The 23,021-nt window shown below is 51.7% G+C and overlaps 1 long non-coding RNA gene across 1 annotated transcript; it reads right to left on the bottom strand.

Moving 5' to 3' along the window:
* Positions 1–15,699: 15,699 nt before the first annotated feature.
* On the bottom strand, positions 15,700–19,762 carry LOC141729634 (uncharacterized). Its single transcript, XR_012581038.1, has 3 exons — positions 18,343–19,762; positions 16,021–17,070; positions 15,700–15,820 (listed from the first exon to the last, which is right to left on the bottom strand). It is a non-coding gene; the product is annotated as an uncharacterized LOC141729634 (long non-coding RNA).
* Positions 19,763–23,021: the final 3,259 nt, after the last annotated feature.

Genomic DNA, 23,021 nt, shown 5'->3' on the forward strand with positions numbered 1-23,021 from the left:
AGTTCCCTGCCAGTTTCCCTCTTCCTGGCGAGCCCCGGCAGGGATGGGGAGAGCACTGCGCAGGAGCTGGGAGCGCTGTTCCTTCCCAGGGCTCCTGATATCCCTGCCAGTGCTCCTTCCTGCTCACTCCCGCTGCTCCCACTCTCCCTCCCAGTTCCCTCCCAGTGTTCCCAGGATCTCTCGCAGTGCTCCCAGCGGCAAAGCCCTGGGGGGACAGCGTGCTCTGCTCTTGAAGAGGCGAGACTGGAGCTGTCAGGAGAGCAAACCCGGCTGGGAGGAGTCCGGGGCGGTGGCGCCCGGCAGGGCTGGCCCGGGAGCGCCCGGGGGCTGCGGAGATTTCCCTGCAGGGCCGGCCTGGAGCCCACGGGCATAGGGGGGAGCGCGCAGGGAGCTCGGTGCTGCTCGGGCTGCTGTGACAGGGGTGCAAGTGTTTAATTTACTTCTGTTTTATGAGAAGAAGGCAAAGCTGCTTCTTTCTTTCTTCCCCCATCCCCTTTTTTTTCTTCTTCTTTCTTTCTTCCTTTCTTTTCCTTTCCTTTCCCTTTCCTTTCCCTTCCCTTTCCCTTCCCTTTCCCTTCCCTTTCCCTTTCCCTTTCCCTTTCCCTTTCCCTTTCCCTTTCCCTTTCCCTTTCCCTTTCCCTTTCCCTTTCCCTTTCCCTTTCCCTTTCCCTTCCCTTCCCTTCCCTTCCCTTCCCTTCCCTTTCCTTTCCTTTCCTTTCCTTTCCTTTCCTTTCCTTTCCTTTCCTTTCCTTTCCTTTCCTTTCCTTTCCTTTCCTTTCCTTTCCTTTCCTTTCCTTTCCTTTCCTTTCCTTTCCTTTCCTTTCCTTTCCTTTCCTTTCCTTTCCTGTAGTTACTCACCACACAGCAGCTACAGGATACAGAGTCTGTGGTTGGGGCAATAACAAACGGAAAGAAGCAAGTCCGCAACTCTGCAAAGAAAACAGGAAAAGTTACAAAAATATCAAACACTCGCTGAGTGTGTGCTTTGTTTTTCCCCTCCCTTTTACCACTTCCTGCCTGCATGTCTCTTTCTCTGTGAGTGCTGTTGTTATGTTGTTATGTTGGAGCAATGTGAGAGCTGCCCCTCAGCATTCAGAGGCAGCTATTGCGTGGCTGTTCAGCTGTACACTGCTGTTACTCCCATGTGAGCCCACGCTGCCCTTTCCCTGCCCCTGCAGCAGCCCCAGCAGTCGGGGCACTGCGGGAAGGGCAGGCTGGGCACGGAGAGGCGCGGCTGGCACCGCCTGCCCTCCCGCCAAGGTGCACGAAAGCATCTTCACCGAGGGACAGCGAGCACGGCTGTCAGCACTGACAGACTTTGGCAGGGCCAGGGCTGCCTGTGCAGCACCGAGGGCACGAAAGGGAGAGCAGCCACTTCTGTCACCGAGCTGCCAGGCTGCAAACCACGGCGGATGCAGGGCAGGGCTCCCAGAGCTGTGGTTTTTCCGTATTCGGTCCTTTGTTTTAATTTTGGTCTAGGTTTAATAAACCTTTTTTAATTTTTAAAGAGAGGGTCGTTTCTCACATTGATTTCCAATCTGATCTTGTGGCAGCATACTGTCAGTAGTACTGAAGGTTGTTACTGTGAGAGGACAGAGAGTTGGCAAAGCTTTGCGAAGATTCTGCTCCTCCTTCTACTCCTTGAAAAAACCAAGTCTCACAGTGCAATGTAACCTCTGTTACTGCCTGCAGAAGGTTAGTTTTTGTGACTCATCTTGAAAGTGTGCTGCCTTCTGATATAAGGCAGGGCGACCTGGTTTCGAGGAGCAGCACGGCAACCCAAACTCACCAGGGTCGCTCGGGCCAGAGAGAACGCAGATACCAATGTGGCAGACGGTCAAAGGCCTTTATTGTCTCATCTCGTGGGGTTTTATAGTCTAAGGGGCTTCTCTACGTCAGAGGGGGTCTGCAGTACTATCTATGGTTAGTAAGGAGTGGAAAGTTACCAGCATTACTATCGTTAGGGGGGCTACATTCCTAGTTACATTCCTAAGGTGGTCTCTTATCTTAGGGGACTAGGGGAAAAGGAATCCTGCCGCTTTCCGTCACATCGTGTGATCTTCCGATCGCCTGTCCCTATCTGCCACATCTCCCCCCCCTTTTTCACAAATGAATGAGGTAGTCATACACGTAGGCACTGAAATTAGGTATAAGGTTGTAATTCGACAAGGGAAAGGGGTTTGGTAAACCTGAGTAAGTTTTTGCCAGGCAAGTTTAGAAAATCTTGTGACTGGCAGTGTTCCCTGGTTGAATTCACAGCATTTGTTGCCGGCCTATGAACAGGATGTTGGCCCATTCCAGGCAGGTCTGAACGAATGAGACCAGCTTGTTCAGCAGGCAAGGTCCGAAGGTAACAGCTAAAAGTAGCATTGCCAATGGACCTATTAGGGTAGAAATTAGGGTGGTTAGCCATGGTGATTGATTGAACCAGGACTCGAACCAACCCTGTTGGGCTTCCCTGTCTTTCTGCCTCTGAGCCAGTCTGTTTTGGAGTTCTGCCATGGCGTCTCTAACGACTCCTGTGTGGTCTGCATAGAAGCAGCACTCCTCTCTCAAGGCAGCACACAGGCCTCCTTGCTGCATGAACAGGAGGTCCAGTCCTCGCCTGTTCTGCAAGACCACTTCCGAGAGAGAGGAGACTGACTTCTCTAGGAAGGAAATGGATTTCTCGATCTTTTGCAGGTCCTCATCGATCTGTCATTTGCAGCTGGGACAGTACTTGGTGCTGGGTCGCTAGGGCTGAGACACCCATGGCCGTTCCGGCTGCTCCTAGGCCGAGCAGCATTGCGACAGTTATACCTGTTATTACTTCTCTTTTGTGGAGCCGGCTGGGTTCCTCAAAAAGGTGGTACACTTCTTCGTCTGAGTGGTACAGGACCCTAGGAACAATCAGAACTAAAACACAAAAGTCGTTAGAGTCATTGAATTTGGCAAGGAACACACAGGGACTCACTCCGGATCGCTGGCAAACCCACATCCTAGGTGCGGATGGGACTACCCATTTATTGTTTTTCCTGTTGGGCTTGACAACTTTGGTGCAGACTTTGCCTTTCCGCCTAGCTAGGGTTGCATTGCCAAAGCATCTGCCCTGGCCTGTGACTTGGCTCAGGGTGATTCCTTTCCGAGGGGTTTCCCATCTGCACTGGTGAGGGGCATCGGCTGTGGAGTAACTGAAGGGAGTGTTTAAGGCGACTCCTTCATAAAAGGGGGGTTTAACATCGTAACAAAGCCAGCAGGATTCGGTTAGGTTAGGGTTGGATTCATTCAGGGATAGAAAGGTAGCTTCTAGCATGCAAAGGATTGGGTCTGAGTCCGACCCGGCTGAGCGGCCTGTCTGAAAGGCTTTCACATGGCCGGTCGGGATATTGGTGACCTTTGTGGGCAAGGCTTTGGGGTAGGTCGTGTTTCTCCCTTTCTGCACGCTTTTAATCACTTTGTTGGGTCTGACCGCTCGGGGTGCTGACGGTTGGAGCCTGATAATTCGCACATTCATCCTCTCTTTTGACCCTTGAAGGACTACTGTCCACGTTCTGCCTATGGCCCAACTACAGTGATCTGGCTGCAAAACCGTCATGTTGTAGTCAGTGCATTTCCGAAATTTAGGGATTTTATGATGGTTTCGATAGAAACTTCCCAGGAGGAAGACGGGTGTTTTGCAGCCGGTGGGTGCCCAGGTGAACTGTAAGAATTTGTCGGGCTCTTGTGGCTCCCACCCAGGCTCTGACGGTCTGGCATCTGTAACAATGGTTTCGCAGCCCCAGTGCCCACAATATCCCCACCCTGGATGGTTGCAGTAGCTTTTTCCTGGGTTTGAAGCTGGGCACCAGTAGGATAAGTACATGTGTGTGGTGTGTGGGGAATAGGGGTCTACCTTTGGTTGTCCTGGAAACAGTTGGTAATGCAGAGCACGAAGGATGGGGTCTTTGTTGTGGTGATTTCTTTGAGCACCTTGTCACTACTAAGGTGTCGCATGACCCACCTGAATGCCCGATGGGGGTAGTGGTCTGGGCTGACTCGCCCTCTGGCAACAAGCCCCAAAAGCAAAATCACAGAGAAACACCTTTGATGCTTGGGTCTCATCCGTGCAGGTCTCTCGGGCGCTGTCTGGCGGCTTGGTGGTCTGTCACTTTCCACTGGAACGGGGATGTAGGCATCACAAGGACGCCCCACGAGCATGTCCTGTAAACAGAAACTCGCAACTCTCCTCAGTCTCATTCTGCTCATTGTGAAGGTTGGGCTTGATTGACTTAAGTGGACACCACCTGATTTTGCCATCCTTTTTGACAGCTGTATACCCTCGCCCCGTGAGCATCAGCCTCCAGCCCCGTTTCCATTCGCCTAGCTCATTTCTAATTACCACCTGTGGGCCCTCCTCTAGCGTTCGAGTGGCCCAGTGTTTTTGAACGGGACTGTTTGTTTCATCTCCCCTAGGGAACTGATTCAGTGCTAGCAAAGCGGTTGCTAGTATACGCGCCTGATCTCCTGGGGGAATGGAATTGGAAAAGCCCTCTGCTTTCGCCAATACTTCTAGTTTGGTTTTCAGGGTCTGATTTGCTCTCTCTACTATGGCCTGCCCGGTACTGTTATATGGGATACCTTGCACTAATGTGATGCCCCATTTTGAGGCGAATTCTTGCACTGGTTTGGAGGTCAAATTGGAACCGTTGTCAGTTTTGATCTGCTTGGGGATACCAAGCCAAGCCATGGCTGTCAGCCAGTGCTGAATTGTGGCCTTGGAGTTAGTTTTGTGGTGCTGTGTGGCTATGATCGTTCCGCTATAAGTGTCCACTGTCACTGCAAGCCATGCTCGGGGCTTCAGCAGTTGACACCAGGTGAAGTCCGACTGCCAGATCTCTGAAGGCTTGATACCTCTCGGGTTGACTCCACAGGTCCATAGGGGTGACTTCTGGCAATGAGGGCAGGTGGCTACCACGTGTTTTGCGTCTGCTGTCGAGATTCCGCATTTCTTCGCCAGTGCTTTGGCTCCGATGTGGAGCGACTCGTGCAGCTGACGAGCTTCCTGCAATGTCCATACGCCTTTTGCTGCGGCGTCCGCTTTGTCGTTGCCGGTCTGGAAGTAACATTTGACTGGGTCGTGGCTGTTAACGTGAATGACTGACATGGCGCCCTGTCGCGAGGAGAGTGCTTCTTCCAGCATTAGGGCTGCTGCAGATCTCGACACACCTGGTCCTGCCATGGCTAGGCAGAGCCTTGCCACGAACATAGAGTCCGTTACAATGTTGAGGTGTTCATCTTGGAAGAGTCTGTACCCCAAGACGACTGCTGCTGCCTCCAGTTGTTGCACTGACAGTGTGGGGTCGCATGCTTTGACGCAATGCCATTGTTCTCCTGCCTGCCACACTGCTGCTGCGGTTGAACTCATGGAGGAAGCGTCTGTGAAGACCGTTGGTCCTGGCTGCGGTCGGTCCTTGACCTTTGGCGGTATGTCCATGTCGACAATGGTCAGCAGCTGACCATTGGTCAGCGGGATGTCTGACCATGGTCTGGCAGAGTAGGAGATTTCTCCTCCGAAGCCGGTGAGAGCAAGGGCTAGGTGCTCCGATATTGTGGCTGACTCCGTGGTCGGTTGCTTGCGGAAAGGAAGGTGGATTCTTGTCAGCTCGGTTCCTAGGTGTTTCAAGGCGAGTTTCCTGCCTTTCATGATGAGGTTAGCGATGCATTCAATTCCCGGGGAAAATGCACGAGCGGGTCTTCCGAGGACCACCCATTGGATTGGTTGGAATTTTTCAGAAAGTCCTTGGGCCAGTGCTCCCACTCCCCCCTTCGGTGTAAAGTGGACGTATAGGTCCAGCGGCATGGCTGGGTTCCACCTGGCAAGTGTGCCAGTGGACATCTGGCTTTTGATGAAGTCGAGGGAACTCGTTGCTTGCGGTGTCAGCTCCTTGGGTTCCCAGGGGTGCTTTCCTTTCAGGAGGTCATATAAAGGGTCCATGACCTTGGGAGGAATTAGGACGATGTTGCGAAGCCACTGCAGCGATCCCACCAGGCGTTGCACGTCGTGGAGCATCTTGATGTCTCGACGGACCTTCACCTTGGGGGGGGTCACGTAGGAGCTTATGATTCCCACTCCCAGGAAGGTCACGCAGGGTCCTCTCTTGATCTTTGCGCTCGTGATCTCGAAGCCGTTGGCCTGGAGGATTTCATTGATTGTGGACACCAGGTGATCCACTTGGCTTGCCGATGGTGCAGCGACTAGGATGTCGTCCATGTACTGAATGATGGTTGCAGCGGGGTAGGAGTGTCGGACTGGCAACAGTGCTCTGTGCACGGTGATTTGGCATATGGCCGGGATGTCTACTAGACCTTGTGGTAATGTTCTCCATTGGAAGCGGAGGTTGGGCCTCTTGCCATTTGGGAACACAACTGAAAAGGCGAATCGTTCTCTGTCCTCAGGGTGCAGGGGTATGGAAAAGAAACAGTCTTTGATGTTCAGTACTGTGCACGGCTGCCCTGCGGGGATGGCTGAATTCATGGGTAGCAGTGTCTGAACTGGACCCATGGGTCGGATTGTCTTGTTCACTTCTCTCAGGTCATGGATGAGGCGATAACCTTCTCCAGACCTTTTGGGGATCACAAATACAGGGGTGTTCCATGGGCTGATGGAGGGTTCTATGTGACCCTTTTGTAGTTCACGGTCAACCAGTTCCAGCAAAGGCTGCCACACGAGGCTCTGACAGGGGCCACTGCTCGACCCATACGGGGTCTGATGATTTCCAAATCAATTTGATTGGCAGTGGGGGGTGTACGGCAGTGGCCCTCATGATAAATTTGTGATCCTGACTCCTAGCATAGCAAGGACGTCCCTTCCTATCAGGGGTGGAGAATTTTTCAAAATGTAGGGATAGATTGCTACTGTCTGCTCTGGTCCCTTTTTCGTGTGAAGTGTTATAGCCACCAGCTGGGTGCTTTTCCACGCCCAGGACTGCCCTCCCACTCCGTTCACTGGAGGGACTTCTTTGAATTGCCAATGTCCGGGCCAATGCGCTTGGGGAGAAATCGTGCAGTCTGATCCCGTGTCCACCCAAAACTGTCCCCTATGACGTGGGGATCCTGACTGCCATAAAGGCAGCATGTCCCCCACACCATTAGGGGCTCCTTCCCTATTTTCATGGCCAGGGCCACCCAGGGGTCCTGCTCTGGGGCGTCCCCTGCTGGCCCTGTGGCACCAGCGTGTCTTGTGGCGGTGGAGGATGCGAAAGTACTGCTGGTGGTGCTGCACAACTCTGGCATCGTGCTGCTGGCAGGGGTGTGAAACTGACTGCTCCCTGTGGGGGCATGGGGTATGAGGGCCCCCTGCCCCACTGGGGGTAGGCATAGATGGGCCATCTCGCATTCGCAGCAGGAGGAGGCTGAGTATGGCCCACGCACCCCCTCCCTCTCCCGTTTCCCTGGGGCCGGGATCTACAGTCCCTAGCGAGGTGTCCTCTCTTCCCGCAGCTCCAACAGATCCCTCTCGGGCGTGCTTGGAGTGGGGGTGCTGCCAGGGAAAGCTGTGCCGGCTGGGGACAGCTTGCTGCGACATGGCCTGCCTGACCACATTTAAAGCAAGCCATTGAACTAGTTAGGGTGTGGACGGCTGCTTGAATGGGTGTCAGTTGTTCCTCTCTTACGACATGTTTAATCATGTCAGCCAAGCTGGCCCCAGCCGGCAGGGAGCGCAAGATATCTTTCGTGATGGAATTACACTGCTGTCGCAGGCAGTCGGCCACCACGGGTCCCATTGCCGCCACAGGCAGGGCAGAGGTGTCTAGTGCTATTTGCAGGCGATCGACAAACCACATGAAGCTTTCACTCTCTCCCTGTTTTATGGTAGACCATGGAGCTGGCTTGGCTATCCCCCGAGAGGCGGCACGTATGGCCTCTCTGGCAGCTTGAGTTGTTGCCCTGACTTCCTCAGCTCACAGTTGTGCGGCTTGCTGCTGTGGTGTAGCCACCTGGTCATGTTTCCCTAGCAGTCTGGACAGGCTCGAGCTGTGCAGTTGCTGCCCTTCCCCAGAAGCCTGGGCTAATGCAGTCGTAGAATAATCCTGCCACTCCTGCTTAAATACAATCAGCCCCGCCCCATCAGAAAGCATGCGGCTTATTTGCGTAATATCAAAAGGGAGCAGATCGTCATTGCTAAAAAGGCCATCCACAAGAGAGGATACTACAGCTGAGTTGATCCCTTTTTCTGAAATCGCTTTGACAATCGCTTGCACATCTTTTGGGTTAACTGGGGTATATGCCCTTTGTTGGTTCCCCTGTGCCCCGGTGACCCTCACCGGAAAAGCGTGTATTGTGGCTGCCGGTGCCCAGTCCGCACAAGCTATTTTTATTTTTCCCCGATTGGTGAGTTTGTGTTGCGATTTTTTCCCGATATTGCTTAAAGCTTTATTCGGTTTTGCTTGAAACCGCATTAACTCTGCTCTCTCGGATTCCAAGTCCAAGCCGGGCTCAGTCGGCTCTTCTGAGCTGTCTGAGCAGCTATGAGCAGCTATTACTTGACTCTGAGCCAGAAGTTGACTGCCGGTACGTTTCCAGCGCTCCGTGCCGTTTTGTGCGGCTTCGACCCCTCTCCTCCCTTCGCGGGTGGTGCTGCTCCCACCCCCTGGGCTTGCCCTGCCTCCCAGAGGGAGGGATCTCTCCCTTATATGGTAGCAGCATTGGGCACGGCTCTTGATCGAATATGCGCTCTTTGTCGCTCCCCCGCGCATGCGCGCTTGCGGGGACCCGCGGCTCTAGACTGAGCATGCGCTCTGTGCTGGTCTCCCGCGCATGTGCATCTGTGACGACTCGCGCCTCCGGGGTTATCCCACCGTGGACTCGCACACTCCGCCCATCCCCTGGGTCACCGGCGCCATGTTTTGCCGTGCACGGAGGCAGCGGCGCCGCCCGCGTGTCCATGCTAGCCGTTTTCTCGGCATCTTGGGCTTCTTCCGCAAGTTCCCCCCAAAAGGACCGTGGGCGCTGCTTTGCCTCCTGCGCTGGATCGGCGACTGGCAGGGGAGGGACAGATAGAGAAACCGCGGATTTTTCGGAAGGTTCCGAGGGGGGGCTGGGACCCGGCGGGCTCTGCGGGAGGGTCGGGGGGGGTCTCCTGGGGGCTCCGGGGGGTCTGGGCTTGGGCTCAGGGAGGGGTGGAACGTGCCCGGCCCCCGCGTATTCCCGCCTTCAATCAGATCGCCCTCAGAGGCGGTTTGCGTCGCTGCTTCCACCCCCAGCTTTGGTGTAGCTAATAAACATGTACGCACGGCTTTCCGCGTCTCCTGTTCTTCTATTGCCTTGGGTAGGGCCTCTTCTACTTTCCCCCACGCTTTGAGGCTTTTACCACTGCCTGAGGACTTAGTATCCTCTGCTAAGGCGGCAGTGCATTTCTCCCACACTTCCGAATGTAATATATCTGCCGGACATTCGATCGTCCCCAGCTCTCGGAGCCTTGCGATAGCAAGATTAAAATTCCTGAGCTTACATTTAATTCCCCATTGCTCATGAATCGAACTTACGACCTATGCAATGGCCTCCATGAGGATTGCCGGTCCCGGGGGCGTCCCCCCTACGCTGTAGACAGTCCAGCCGCTGCAGCCGCTGTCTCTCATTCAAGCGAATCCCGTTACCCGAGCTCCCTCCCGGGTTTTGGCACCAGTTTGTTGCCTTCTGATATAAGGCAGGGCGACCTGGTTTCGAGGAGCAGCACAGCGACCCAAACTCACCAGGGTCGCTCGGGCAGAGAGAACGCAGATACCAATGTGGCAGACGGTCAAAGGCCTTTATTGTCTCATCTCGTGGGGTTTTATAGTCTAAGGGGCTTCTCTACGTCAGAGGGGGTCTGCAGTACTATCTATGGTTAGTAAGGAGTGGAAAGTTACTAGCACTACTATTGTTAGGGGGGCTACATTCCTAGTTACATTCCTAGAGTGATCTCTTATCTTAGGGGACTAGGGGAAAAGGAATCCTGCCGCTTTCCGTCACATCGCGTGATCTCCCGATCACCTGTCCCTATCTACCACAAAAGTGTGACTGAGAAAAGATCTGAAATACAGCTTTAATTTCTTCAATACCTTTTCTGAAATCGTTGGTTTGCGGTTGATTTTGATGCTGGAACCATTCATTGTAGCTACTCTGCACACAAAGAAACCTTTAGACATGTTTACTCTTACTGCCAGTAGAAGAGAATTTTCAGTAATTTCTGCACTTTGTAGTAGTAGTCTTAGAATTTGTGTGCATCAGAAATTGTTGTGGTTTGCAATAGGAGGAAAATTTCTGTTGAACCGCTGAGAAGCTGGACACAGCTCTGAAACACACAGGTTAAAGAGGAAAAAACCCAGGAACTTCCTCTTTCTTTCATTCCCAGTCGGCAAGGAGGTGGCAGCCCCGGGCCCAGCCCCCGTCTCGGCTGGGCCGGGCCAGGCAGCCCTGCCCCGGGTGGGACCCGTTCCCCCGGGCCGGGCTCCTTCCCCCCATCGGCCCCGTTCTGTTCTGGCCGGGCCCAGCAGATCAGGGCAGGAACGGGAGGAAGCTGCAGAAACCAGAAAGGAGCAGGGCTGAGTGCGGCTGTGAGATCTCATCAGCAAATCCCTTCCGCCAGTGCAGCTGGAACCGAAACCCCAACAGCCCACAACCCACACAGTGAAACTGCCGTGAGAATACAACTGCGAAAAATTAGAGAACAATCATGTAACCAATCCTATCACAGTCCCAGCTGCAGCGTCCCGTCACATAGACCCCAAACAAAATGCTAACCCTTTCAATACTTCAATCCTCCCTCAAGTAAAAGAAAAACAAAACAAGCCAAGATACAAGCATATAAAAAAACAACATACAACCATCAAAATCAGTAAAGAAGTTAAATCCCAAATTTTAAAAAAAGGGAACAATACCTTAATTTTAAAACTGAAATCCTCTTATAAACTTTGAAGAAAAAAACCTTATTTTCCTATAACACATTAAACTATAGAAAAATGAAAGTATTCAAAAAATATCAAACCTCCTTCAAATAATAACACCTCCATACTAAAATAAACTAATATAAAAATAACTAATCCCATAAAAAGTTGAAACAAAAATAAAGAAAAATAATCCTATACTTCCAAGAAAAGAAAAAAAAAATCTGTTACCAGAGATGAAAATAATTTTAAAAATAAATAATAAAAGCTTCTACTTTAAACAACTTATCTTCAAAACAATACCCTGTAAATCAACATAGTCCACCAACAAACTATTAAAAAGATAATAAAAATAAGAAAAACTTCACAATAGCAAAGTTCCGCAAAAAACTACTATCCATAAGAAAATAAAAAACCACAAAAAAACTGTATTCTTTCGTCTTATAAAGGAGTCTCCATAGCCTTAACAAAAAAGAATTCTCTCCCTAAATAAACTAAAAAAAAATTTTAAAAGTAATAAAGTAAATAGAAATTTTAAGTTTAGTTTCTTGACATTATCAGTAAAAAAAAAAAGTAAAGGAAAGAAAAGTGTTCTGAAAAGTTTATTTTAATTCTTACTACTTTTTTTCTTTCAGTTACTTTCAATAAAATTTTATACTCTTTAAAGTTTTAAAACTACTTTACCTTTCTCCTAATCCTACCTCACAACAAAAAATAAATACCTTAGTAATTAACCAACAGTAAAACCCACCACACTCACCAACACATTAATTTAAAAATCTCAAAATTAAAGAAATATGAACTTGACAAACCAAAACCACTACAGTAGTGTTCATCCAGCCACACTTCATGTACAAATAGAATTGCCAAAAACCAAATATTTCAAGTTGGAACTAAAGTGTTTCTGCATTTAATGTTCTTTTAATTGTCAGAGAAGGTTTGGGATTAAAAGATGAGAATCAGCCTCTGTTGAAAACAAAGAGAAATTTTACTTTCATGGAACCCTCATTTTACCTCAGATGTCTTTGATTCCTTATTGGTTTTGCCCCCTGAATGTGAATGCAATTTTCAGCACCAGCTGGGCTTTGTTGGAAATGGTATTGGGGACCCACAAGAAAAGTTCCTCATTTTAGTGGCTGAGACCATGGTGAGGTTTTAGCATTTCCTTCTCTCAGGTGGGATCTGATGGCCCTGAGGTGGCCTTGTCTCCTCAGGGATTTCATGTCCTGAGGAAGCAAAGGCTGATGGAATGTGCTTGATTCTCTCCTGTCTAATGGGGAGGAACAGCACCCAGCAGAGCTGGAATCACCTTCTCCATTCCTGATTTCTGCTGCCAACAGATCACTGGGCTCTCTCAGGGTCCAGAAGCCACTTTTCCTTTTGGATGGATGGCCTGAAGGCACCCAGGGGCTGCAGCTTAGGACTGCTTCAGAAATCCTTTTGGCTTGGAAGGATCCTTCTACCTGAGAGCTGAATTGAGAAACAGACAGATGTAGTGAGGCCAGGGAGCTCACTCAGAACTGTTAGGAGGATCCCAAAGGAAAAGATCCCTAGAAAAGACTGCAATTGTTTTTATAAGAAAGTTTCTAGCAGAAGTTTCTGGACTCCAGGGGAGCCATGGAATAATTCAGCAGTATCAGAAACAGCAAATCCACTCTTGGCCAGGAGTTATGGTTAGGGTTAGCAGCTAACCCTAAAACTCTTGCTGTGGCACTGGCAGTAGCTCCTGTCAGCATGTTTACACATCAGAAAACACATGGGACCACAGAAAGATAAATATATGCCTTGTAAAAGTGTACTTTAAGTCAGCACTGACAGCTGTAGATCAGAAAGTGATTTTCTGTCTGACTGAACGAAAACTTCTTTAGAAAACCGGAGACCGTACATTGATGAGAATTCTTTATTAGAAATTGCAGTTTTTCTCCGCTCGAATTTCCATGCATAACACAGACACCTTTCCCCCGTTCAGTCCAAGATGAAATCTTGATGAACACCTTTGTTTCAAAGTCCCTGTCCCCCTGCAGAGAGGCCTGGAGCTTTCCTTTCCCTGTCCCCAGGGCACTGTGAGCTGCCCTCCCCAGCACCAGAGCCACACGTTCCCCTGCCCAGGTAAGGAGTGAAAGGGCCCCTGGACAGAACACAAGCTGCTGAGGCAGTGGGCTCAGGCTGTTGTGAGTTCCTGACCCAACAGCCCATGGGAATGCAAGGGGTGAAAAATGCCCCGAGTGCTGTGCACCAGCAGTGACCCTCAACCAACCTTCCCAATGCTCTCCCTCGAGCTCCCCAGGCTCTGGGGAACACAGGACAGCAAAGCGGGCTCAGTTTGGCCCTTGCAGGGTGAGAGGCAAGCAGCAGAACCCAGCCTGGTCTCTCTCTGACCTTTCCCTTAGCACAGGCCTGTGTGTCCCCAGCCCAAAGGCACAGAGGGGGCTCTTTAAATGGTGCCACAATGTCCCAGTGCCCACCGTGTGACGGTCCCACGAGGAGAGAGCCCGGGGCATCGGGGCCAGGAGAGCTGTGCCAGAGAGCTTTGCCCGAGTGCGCCCGGCCCTGTGTGCCCGTGTGTGCTGTGCCCAGGTGTGAGGGCACACGTCCTGCTCTGCCATGGGCACTGTGTGTGTGTGCTGTGCCCAGGTGTGAGGGCACACGTCCTGCTCTGCCATGGGCACTCTGTGTGCTGCTGTGCCCAGCTCTGTGCCCAGGGATACAAGCAAGCACAGTCACACACTCCAGCCACCGAGAGCAGTAGATGATTGAAAGGCAGGAAGGGTGTGTTGTATGGAGTTCTGATGGGCTTTATTTCAACCACATACTAAAGGGCTGCAGGGACAATTTTAATTGCATTTATTATTAAACAAATCAGAGCAGGAAAATGAGAGGTATGCCAAACCCTAAAAATGCACCTTCCCTACACTGTTCTCTCCTTCCTAGGCTTCACTTTATCCCCGATTCCCTCCCTCCCTTCTCCGCACACAGTGGCACAGAGGGATGGGGGTGTTTTGGTTTAAAAGACAGGGATCTGCTAAGGAAGGCAGGTGTGGGATCTCAGCACAGCAGGCCTGATGTGCTGAGACACTGAGACAACCCTTGGGGGGCTCGGAGGTCCTGGAACATGGCCAGAAGTGTCTGGTGGTTGGACTTTGACCCAGCACAGGAAACATCATCTGTATGAGGATGGGAGAATCACAGGGGATAAATGGTGAAGAGATGGATTGGTTATGGTGTGAAACACAGGGTTTAGAATTTCGGTACAGGGGGGTGTTAGGGAGACAAGATGGAGGAATTGGGGCGTGTCCTGTCCTTCTTCTTCTTGTCTTCCATCTTCTGTTGTGGTGGTGGCACTTTGGGATTGGTTTTTACTAAAGGTACACTTGTCAATAAGGGTGAAAGGTATTGGGGGGAAAAGGTAAATATCTTATACGTAGTTTTGGGTATAAAGATAACTGACCGCCCCGAGGGCACGCAGTGTGCTCATGGCTGACGTGCTGTGCGGATCTCTGTCGGGCCGAGAGAAGATATTGTAGATAAAGAATTAATAAACACTGAAGACCGAAAAAACCTGAAGACTCCTTTCGTCCTTTGGGGAGCGGGCTGCCACCAAGGCTATCCTGAGCCTTTCTAGGCCATCAAAACAGCCGAGACAGGAGAGGCAGGAGCCTCCCTAGCAAAAGAAAATATAAACCCTTTCCCTCTGGATTATTATACTTCTGAAATTAAGGGAGTATCAGGCAAAGATATCAGAATATGAAAATCAGTTTTTATTACTATCACAAATAATAACAAAGTATAAAACAGTCTCAATACAAAAAACACACAACCCCCCCAGCGCGGCGCTGCCCGAGCAGGCCCAGCCCCAGCCCGGCCTGTCCCGGCGCTTTCCCCTCGCTGCAGTTCCGGGCGCGACCGCCAGGGGCGCTGTGGGCAGCGGCAGCCGGGTGTGAGCAGGGCAGGGAGAGGCGAGCTCAGGATCCCGGGCACCCGAGCAGGGGGGACAGGGCCCTGCGGCACTGAGGGGTGACACTGAGGGGCCCGTGCAGGGGCTGCTCTCACAAGCACAGGCTCAGCCCACAGCCCCACAGCAGGAGAAGCAGCTCTGGGCTGGGTTGTGGCAGTGGCAGCGAATTCCCTTCCACAAGCAGCAGCTGTGACTGTCAACATCCAAAGCAAAGAGACAGAGAGAAAGAGAGAGAGAGAGAGAGAGAGAGAGAGAGCCAGCAGCTGAGAGACCCTTCCTCACGGTCAGGTGCCTGATGGCAAAAGTTGGAAAATAAGTTGCTCAAGACGTGTCAGCGGTTCTTCTTCCTCTTCCAAGGACAAACCAAAAGCGTCAGCTTCAGGCCAGTTCGTGATGATTTCCAAGAGCCCAGGGAGATTTGGATTTCCCATTGGAGATCGCTGTGTCATGAGAGCAATGCACTCACTGCAGGCAGCATGGGTGCCAGGATGGATTGCAGAGAATTTTCCTTTGCAGCCCCAGTCCAGTGCTGGCACTGGAGATGGAGAGGCACTGAGGTGACCCTGAGAGGAAGTGCAAGGCACAGGGTGCAGCTGAGGAAGGACAGCGCTGTGCTGGGCTCAGAGGTGAAGCTAGCACTGCCCAGGGTGGAGAAGGTCCTTTGTGCAGCCCCTATTACAGGGGGAGCTTGGGCCTTGCTGCAGACATACAGCTGCTTACTGGAGCAGTTTTCACTCTTGAATCTCCCGTCAGCCAGGTACACACAGTCGGAATTGCCAAGGACAGGAACCCTGCCGGGAGGAGCAGAGGCAGCGCTGGCTGCCAGGGGAAGCCCTTGTGCGCCTGTGCCCCCAAGCCCTGCCCGGCTCCCCGGCACTCACTGGGAGCTGTAGCTGCTGCCGTCCCCCCAGTGCAGGCACTGGCCCCGTCTGTGCAGCCCGAGCCAGAAATCGATGTTCCCACAGAGGCGGGAGAGCAAATCCTGCCCAGGAGAGAGGAGTGGGAGCTGCCCCGGCCCCTCGGGGGGACACGTGCCCGGGGCTGCCCCCGCACGCCGGGGCTCCTTCCCTGCAAGGCTCCGGCCCAGGGCTGCAGCCCCGGCCCTACGAGCACCGACCCCGGCCCAGGAGCGCCCCCAGGCTGCCCTCAGCCAGCCCACACCGCCCGCAGCCCCTCACTCACCATGGCCTCCTCATCCTTGGCAATGGCCAGGGAGGCATTGAGCTTGGAGCACCGTTCCTGACCCTGCTCCCACGTGCCACAATCCAGTTAGAAGCCGTAGCAGACCGCATTGAAACCCAGCCAGCCATGGGGACAGCCCAGAACCAACAGCGGAGTCACAGGTGTGACTGGAACCTGTGGTGCTGCAGGGGGAAGAGGAGAAGACCTGAGGATTCCCCTGTGCAGGGAGCAGGGAGCCCGCTCTGCCCCGAGGGGCTGGGCCCAGGCTGCTGCCCCTCCCTTACCTGCCAGCACAGCCACGGCCGCCCCCAAAGCCAGTGCCAGCACCAGGAGCAGCAGAATCAGCACCGCCGTGACCACGGGATGGGCCCTGAACCGTTCACCTGGAGCAGGAAAGAGCTGCTGGCTGCCAGAAGCAGAGCCGGCCCTGCAATCTGCTCAGCCCACGGCCAGGGAGCAGAGCAGGGAGCTCTGAGGCAGTGTGGGCCTCCCTCAGCTGGCAGCCAGAGAGCCAAGAGCCTGGCCACAGGCAGGGACACAGCTGTGGGCACAGGCAGGGACACAGCTGTGGCCACAGGCTGCAGCAGGAGAACTGCACAGCCTTGGGGGCAGCTGGGGCTCTTGCTTCCAGCCATGGATGGGGCCCAGCAGAGCACGAGGCCTCTTCCAGACATCGGGAAACAGCCACAGACCTGCCAGCCCTGGCCTTGGGAGGGGACACGGGCCCCTGCCTAGAGGCCACAGGGGTGTGTGGCCCCTGTACTCACCCAGGATTCTTCTGAGGTTCTTTTTGCATTCATTGCCCGTTGCTCCTGTGCCCTGGGGAGCAGGGGCTCCCTCACACTCCCATCCCAGGTGCAGAATCCATTCTCCACATCTGCACTCACTGCATGCTCGCAAGTGGCATCCCCCTGCTTATGCCAAGAGGCTTCTTGGGCCCCAGGCAAGTGTGGAACCGCGGCTGCTGGTCCCTCCTAGGGATGCAGGAGCTTCATCAGGACTGTGGACAGATCTTTGGGAGCTCGGCCTCGGGAACAGCTTTGCAGCCGCCTGAAAGGGACACGGTGAGAGGTCGCTGCTGGTGCCGGCCGTGCGGGGGCTCAGGAGGGCGGTGGCAGCTGTGGCTGCGCTGTCGCCGCTGCCCAGAGGTGCGGCAGCAGGTGCGGAGACAAGCGCAGCCTCCGGCAGCTCTGCGGTGGCCGCAGCCGCGGCCCCTGTGGCTCTGCAGCCGCTGCAGCCCAGCTCCGGGCCGGGCCGGGCCGGGCGCTGAGAGCGCCTGCGAGCTGCCGGCTGCTGCTGGCCCGGGGCAGCTGCGGCTCGGAGTCCGCCTGCCGAGGGGCGAGAAGCAGCCGCAGCAGCCCCGGGCTGCTCACCATTGTGCCCCGCATGATTCCCTGCCCCGGCGCCTCGGAGCCCGGGCACACCGAGCGCCGGCACGGCCGCTGAGGCTCCCTGCCTTTGGGAAAAATGACCCCCTAATTTTGGCTTTTGCATTTACGTATGAGCCTATGCATGTTGTCAGTGATTATAATGATTTAGATAGAGTATCGATTCTAACTCTTTTTAGCTTCATGTTAGTATAACATAATCTATCAGCTTAAGTAGGCATCATATCGCCCATAGAAATTGTAATGTAATGAATGTAGTGTCTATGTATCACCTATGGAAATGATAGTGTGATGAATGTACTGTGTAATAGACCTGAGGAAAACAATGTGAAAAAGACTTTTGCGCGACTAAAAACAGTGGAAGGCCATCCAGTGACCAACCTGTCCAAGAGATAAAATAACGGTGACAGAAACCAGAGCACCAGAGAACAATTAGAGGCAATCATGCTAAATTTAAAGAGAACATACTATAAATCTTATCCAGAGGATGTGAAACACAGAATGGAGACACAAGAAGAAATAAAACAAATGGATGTGACACCCAGGATGTTATGCAGATAAGAGGGTGAAGAAGTCAGGCAAAGAAGGTACCAAAACATCAGAAGGTTCGAAAAAAGGTCTGAATAATACATTAAATACCTGAATATGCATGTACCTCAGCGAGGTAACAGTATAAATAGAACATTGTGTGTATACCCCGGTGTGTTCTTTCGCTGTTGACCAGGAGCACCCAGCGCTGGAAATATTGTCCCGTTTTATCCTATTACTATTACGACCATTATTATTATTGACCTTTCAAAAACACTGAGCAGTGAATTCCATTTTCCTCAGCTGTCAAGGGGGGGAAACCGGCACAAGGAATTCACCAGAACCCCCCCCCCCCAACCGCAGCCCCCTCCGCCCGCGGCGAGGCACAACCGAGCGCGGGTCTCACCTGGGCTGGAGCCGCCTCCGAGCCCCGGGCGGGTCCCAGCTCGGCTCTCCCCGCTCGGCTTTTCCCTCGCTGCCACCGGCGCCTTCCCCGCCCCCGGGGCTCGGCTTTGCCCGCCGGCTCCGCTTGGCCCCGGGCGAACTCACTGCCCCCCGTGGCTCCCCAACCCTGCGGCGGGGCGAACCCCCGGCATTTGCCGAAGGGCTCTGACTGCCCCTGGCTACTGAAGCCTCACGGAACGTGTCCTAGAATGCCGTAAACATGTGCTGAAATGCTTCTTTGAAGTTAATCTTGTGTTTCTCGTGAACTCTGATTTCTCTGAGAATTGTTACTGGAGAGATTCAGAGCGGTAAATCCAGTGCCTCATTATTTTTATCATGTGCAGCATAACACAATCGAATTTCTTTAACAGAAATGCTGATAACATTTACCATATGCCGTTACACTAAATACAATCTCGAGAAGCTCCCGGTTTGTTGGACAGTTAGCCAAATTCTACATTGTTGTTTCTTTCAGTACAATTGCACATTAAAAGGTCTTAGTAAACTTACGATTCCATAAAATTTGTGCCTACCATGCGTTTTTCTCAATGTTAAATTACATAGCGTCAAAGTATTTGTCACTCTTTTCCAATCCCTCCAGTAAATCCATCAGGCTGTTATTGCAACCATGTTTAGTTCATTTTCAGTGCCTTTTGGTATTAATAGCATCAGAATAAGTTACATTTTGTAGTACTCAGCACTTTTAAGGATATTGATTGTAAGTTCGGTTATGTTTCATTTGAATACGATTTCAGTGTTGGTAAGATTAAGCAAAGTTAGATCTGAGCAATGTTAAGTGCTCCCAGGATCTCTCCCAGTGCTCCCAGCAGCAAAGCCCTGGGGGCACAGCGTGCTCTGCTCTTGAAGAGGCGAGACTGGAGCTGTCAGGAGAGCAAACCCGGCTGGGAAAGCGTTCCCTGCGCAGGAAGGTGTTTCCCCTCTCTGACCACAGAGGGAGCTCAGCCTCCGCTCTTGACTCTAAACCCTTGAAGCTCCGAGCCCGACTGCCCCAAATTGGCTCGGCCCCACTGCCCAGCGCACTGCTCAGAGCTCACACGGCTGAGGGGGCAGTGCAGATTAAATAATGAACGCTGCTGGGCACGGCTTTAGCTCTGAACTACACACTGTCACACAGGAACAAAACCCTTAACGAGGATGGGTTCCTCTTGCTGGCACAAGGAGAGAAGCAGAAATGTGACAGGAATATTCTTCATCATTCTGCCCGGGCTTTGTCAAACGCTCCAGCTCCTGCACCTCACGAAATAACAAGCAGTGCCTTTGATGTCAGTGAGCAGGTTATTATGGATTAATCTCACACTGGAAAGCAGCCTTCACACCCTACTGCTCTTTGCATCACCCAAAGATTTTGGAAGCTGCTGCCCAGGATGCTCCTGAGTTGTATCTTCCTTGTCAATCTTATCTGCGCCTTGTTTAATTGTAAAAACATAAATAAAATGCAGGGATCACTGGCCCAGGTTCCCAGGACTTGCATGTCTCTCCAAAGAAGGGGATAAAAGAGTGTTTGTCCCAAACAACAGAGTTGAAAAGTTCATGTTGTCTACATATATTTTTTAAAGGAAAAGAGGAAGAGTAAAATATCAATTACTGTGCCAGTGGTGCTCCAGCCTATTTCTGTTCTCTTCTTTACATTGTAGCATGTCCAAGAATAATTTTAAAAACCAAACCAAAGAAACAACAACAAAATAATTTAATTCAAACTGAAGGAGAAGCAATGTGGCTGCAGGTTTGTGGCACTCCAGTGCCTGGGTTCCAGTAAGGGAGCTCATCCCCTCTGCAGTTCCAAGCCCAATCCCAAAGTCCTGAGCATCAGCTTTCAGCTTTTTGAACACTGAAGTGTAAGAAAAGCTGCTGGGGAGGGCCATGCTCCAGGCACATCTGTGCCATTTCATCTCTCCAGCTCCCTCAGCTCAGCTCGGCTCTTTTCCTCTCCTTGCTGGCTTTGGCTCAGGCATTTCTTGAGGGGCTGTCCTGCACTGATCAGAGCATGAACTGACCATCAGACAAACAGCTTCTGGCACTGTGGCTCTATCCTAAATGGACCATTGCCCAAAGGAATTCCAGGGCCTTAATTTCACTTAAAATGCCTTTTAAAGGAACCTGGTTTGATGCCCTCCATTTCTAAGCAAGGAGTGCACAACGCTCCTGTACTCCCTGCCAGTGTCATTCTTTGAGCCTTGCAGAAAGGCTTTAAAGCAGCACAGAGCTTAAGCGCCAACAACTTCATCCAAAATTCAAATCAATAGCACGGGCAGAGTGTGACTTTAAAATCTATTTTTAAGACTGAATTAAAGAGCAGTTGCATTGCCAATCGACAAGATGAGAAAGGTTTCCTTAGCAGTTGTTGAGATGACAAAATAAGGGAGAGGATGGAGCTTGGAGTGGGGGAAAGAAGGGGAAAACCTTCACTTGCACAGTGGGGTTTTAACCATCATCTAGGAATTGCAGAAACCATTCTAATCTCAAGAAAGGAAAAACTATCCAGGATAGTTTTCATTTCAGCAAGTGCCTAAGGAAGCCCTCAGCAGCAGGAGATTGGGATAACTGCAAGGCTGGTGTCTGGAGCAGGGTGTGCTCCTCAAAGCCAGACCTTTACCCACAGCAGCCAGAAGGCAGAAAAACAAGGATGCGACAAAGCCTTAAGTGGGGAATGGGTTATCAAGGGTTTTGAAAGGAAAGAACAAGATCTGGGAAACAGGACCTGGAAGGTGAGAGAGGAAGGAAAAAGGGAGACCCCTGAGGCCTCTTGAAATTCAAAATGAGAAAAGAAGAGAGGAGGAAAGAAAAGGCTGTGACTAAATTCTAACTGAACTGGGGTTGGGTTTAGAGGTAATAGAGGGAAGCTGTAGAAAGAGGAGATTTCTTTATAATAGCAAAGTACTGGGATAAATTCACAAGAGAAACCGTGAAATCTCTATCAGCAGCAGCTCTCTGCAAAGAGGTCAGGCATCCATTCCCCATGCCAAAACCAGGCTCAGGGAACTTGGCCAGACAACATCCCCAGGTTGATCCAAGCCTCATTTTCCAAAAATTGCTCAAAATTATCATTGTGCATTAACAGAGCAAAGTCTTTTTTTCAGCTTATCAGGCTTTGAAATGCCTCAGATTGAGATGCAAACCCAGCTCCTGTCCCTTTGTTGTGCTCAGACTTTCCCCCTTTCCCTGACCCAATCTCTTTAGCAAGCAACAGCTCATCGGGAGCCAGCCAGACCAGGGGCTTTTCCACAGCTTGTTCCAGGCAGAGGAAAGGAGAAACATAAAGACAAAGGAGGACAAAAGGGAGGCTGTCCTGGAAAGTGCAGCCTGGCAACCTCCAGACAATGAAACACAAAGCACTCGGACAGCTCCTTGCAAGTGGGGGGCTCACAGGGCTGGGGGGGAGTAGCTCTTTTTATACATCTCACATCTCACCACAGCCTCATCCCCAGTGTGGGCTGTTTTCCTCCACAAAATCCATAGGTGTATGCTTGCATAGGAAATTGCTGAACAACTGCTTAAAAAAATACAGGTGGGAAAGGGCATTTCTGCCTTACAGACCAGCTCAGGTGGGCTGGCTTAAAAATTATATATATATATATATATATATATATACACATACATGTCTGTATATATATATATACATACATACACACATATATATATATATGTATATGTATATAGACATAGATAGATAGACAGACAGATAGATAGATGTGTGTGTGTCTGGTCCAAAACTAGGCCAGTAAATATATATTTATATAGCTCCAAACCTTTCAAACCCCAAAATTAACTGAGCAGAATTGATTTTGTTCCTTAAAATTGTGTGGTTTTTAACCAGTTCACACAAGCACCAGTCATATTTTCCCCTTGCTCACAGGGCAGGGGATTGGCTGCTTTGCAGGAGTAGAAATCATCTCCTAAGGAGACCCCAGCTGAGGCTCATTAGGGTCATTAAAGCTCATTAGGGCCCTCAGGTGCTCACTGGTCACACCTGGGACCTCTTGACCCACACAGCCCCAGGAAATCTCTCTGTTCAGGGATTTTGGAGACCTTTGAGTGCCACCAGTACAATCATGTGGGAACTGCTCACTCCCCTTCAGTTTTTCTCTTCGAGGGAAGGATTGATGGAGCTTGTTGGTAGAGTCAGGGCTTTCCCTGCCACTGCAATGGCAAAAAGGGAGGTGTCAAGGCAGGAGAAGGTGCTGGGGATGGGGTGGGGGGACTTTTGGAGCTGAAGGTCATTTAGAGGAGGAGGAAATTGGGGTTTGCAGGCTGTGATGCAGCAGCCCCTGTGGCTTCCATCCAGGCGAGTGCAGCCTGGCCACCCATTGTCAAAGTCCAGCCTGATGTCACAGCTCAGGGTGGTGAGGTCCCTGTGTGCCTCTCTGACCTGGGCACAGTGACCTGGGCACTCTGAGTGCCCCTGCTCTGCTCTGCCCTGCTCTGCCCATGGGTTTCAGAGCTGCCACACCAGGCCCTGCAGCCAGGATCCCCCCTGGTGGTCCAGCAGCCAGGGCCCTTCACTGGACAGAAATGGGAGACCACACTGGAGCGATACACGAGGGGCTGGGGGAGCACCCAGGATTCCAGCAGCACTGATTTTAGAACATTCATCTGCCCATAGGTGTCCAGAGTTCCATAAGG

The sequence above is a fragment of the Zonotrichia albicollis genome, chromosome 7 (assembly GCF_047830755.1).
Source record: "Zonotrichia albicollis isolate bZonAlb1 chromosome 7, bZonAlb1.hap1, whole genome shotgun sequence".
NCBI classification, from domain to species: Eukaryota; Metazoa; Chordata; class Aves; order Passeriformes; family Passerellidae; genus Zonotrichia; species Zonotrichia albicollis.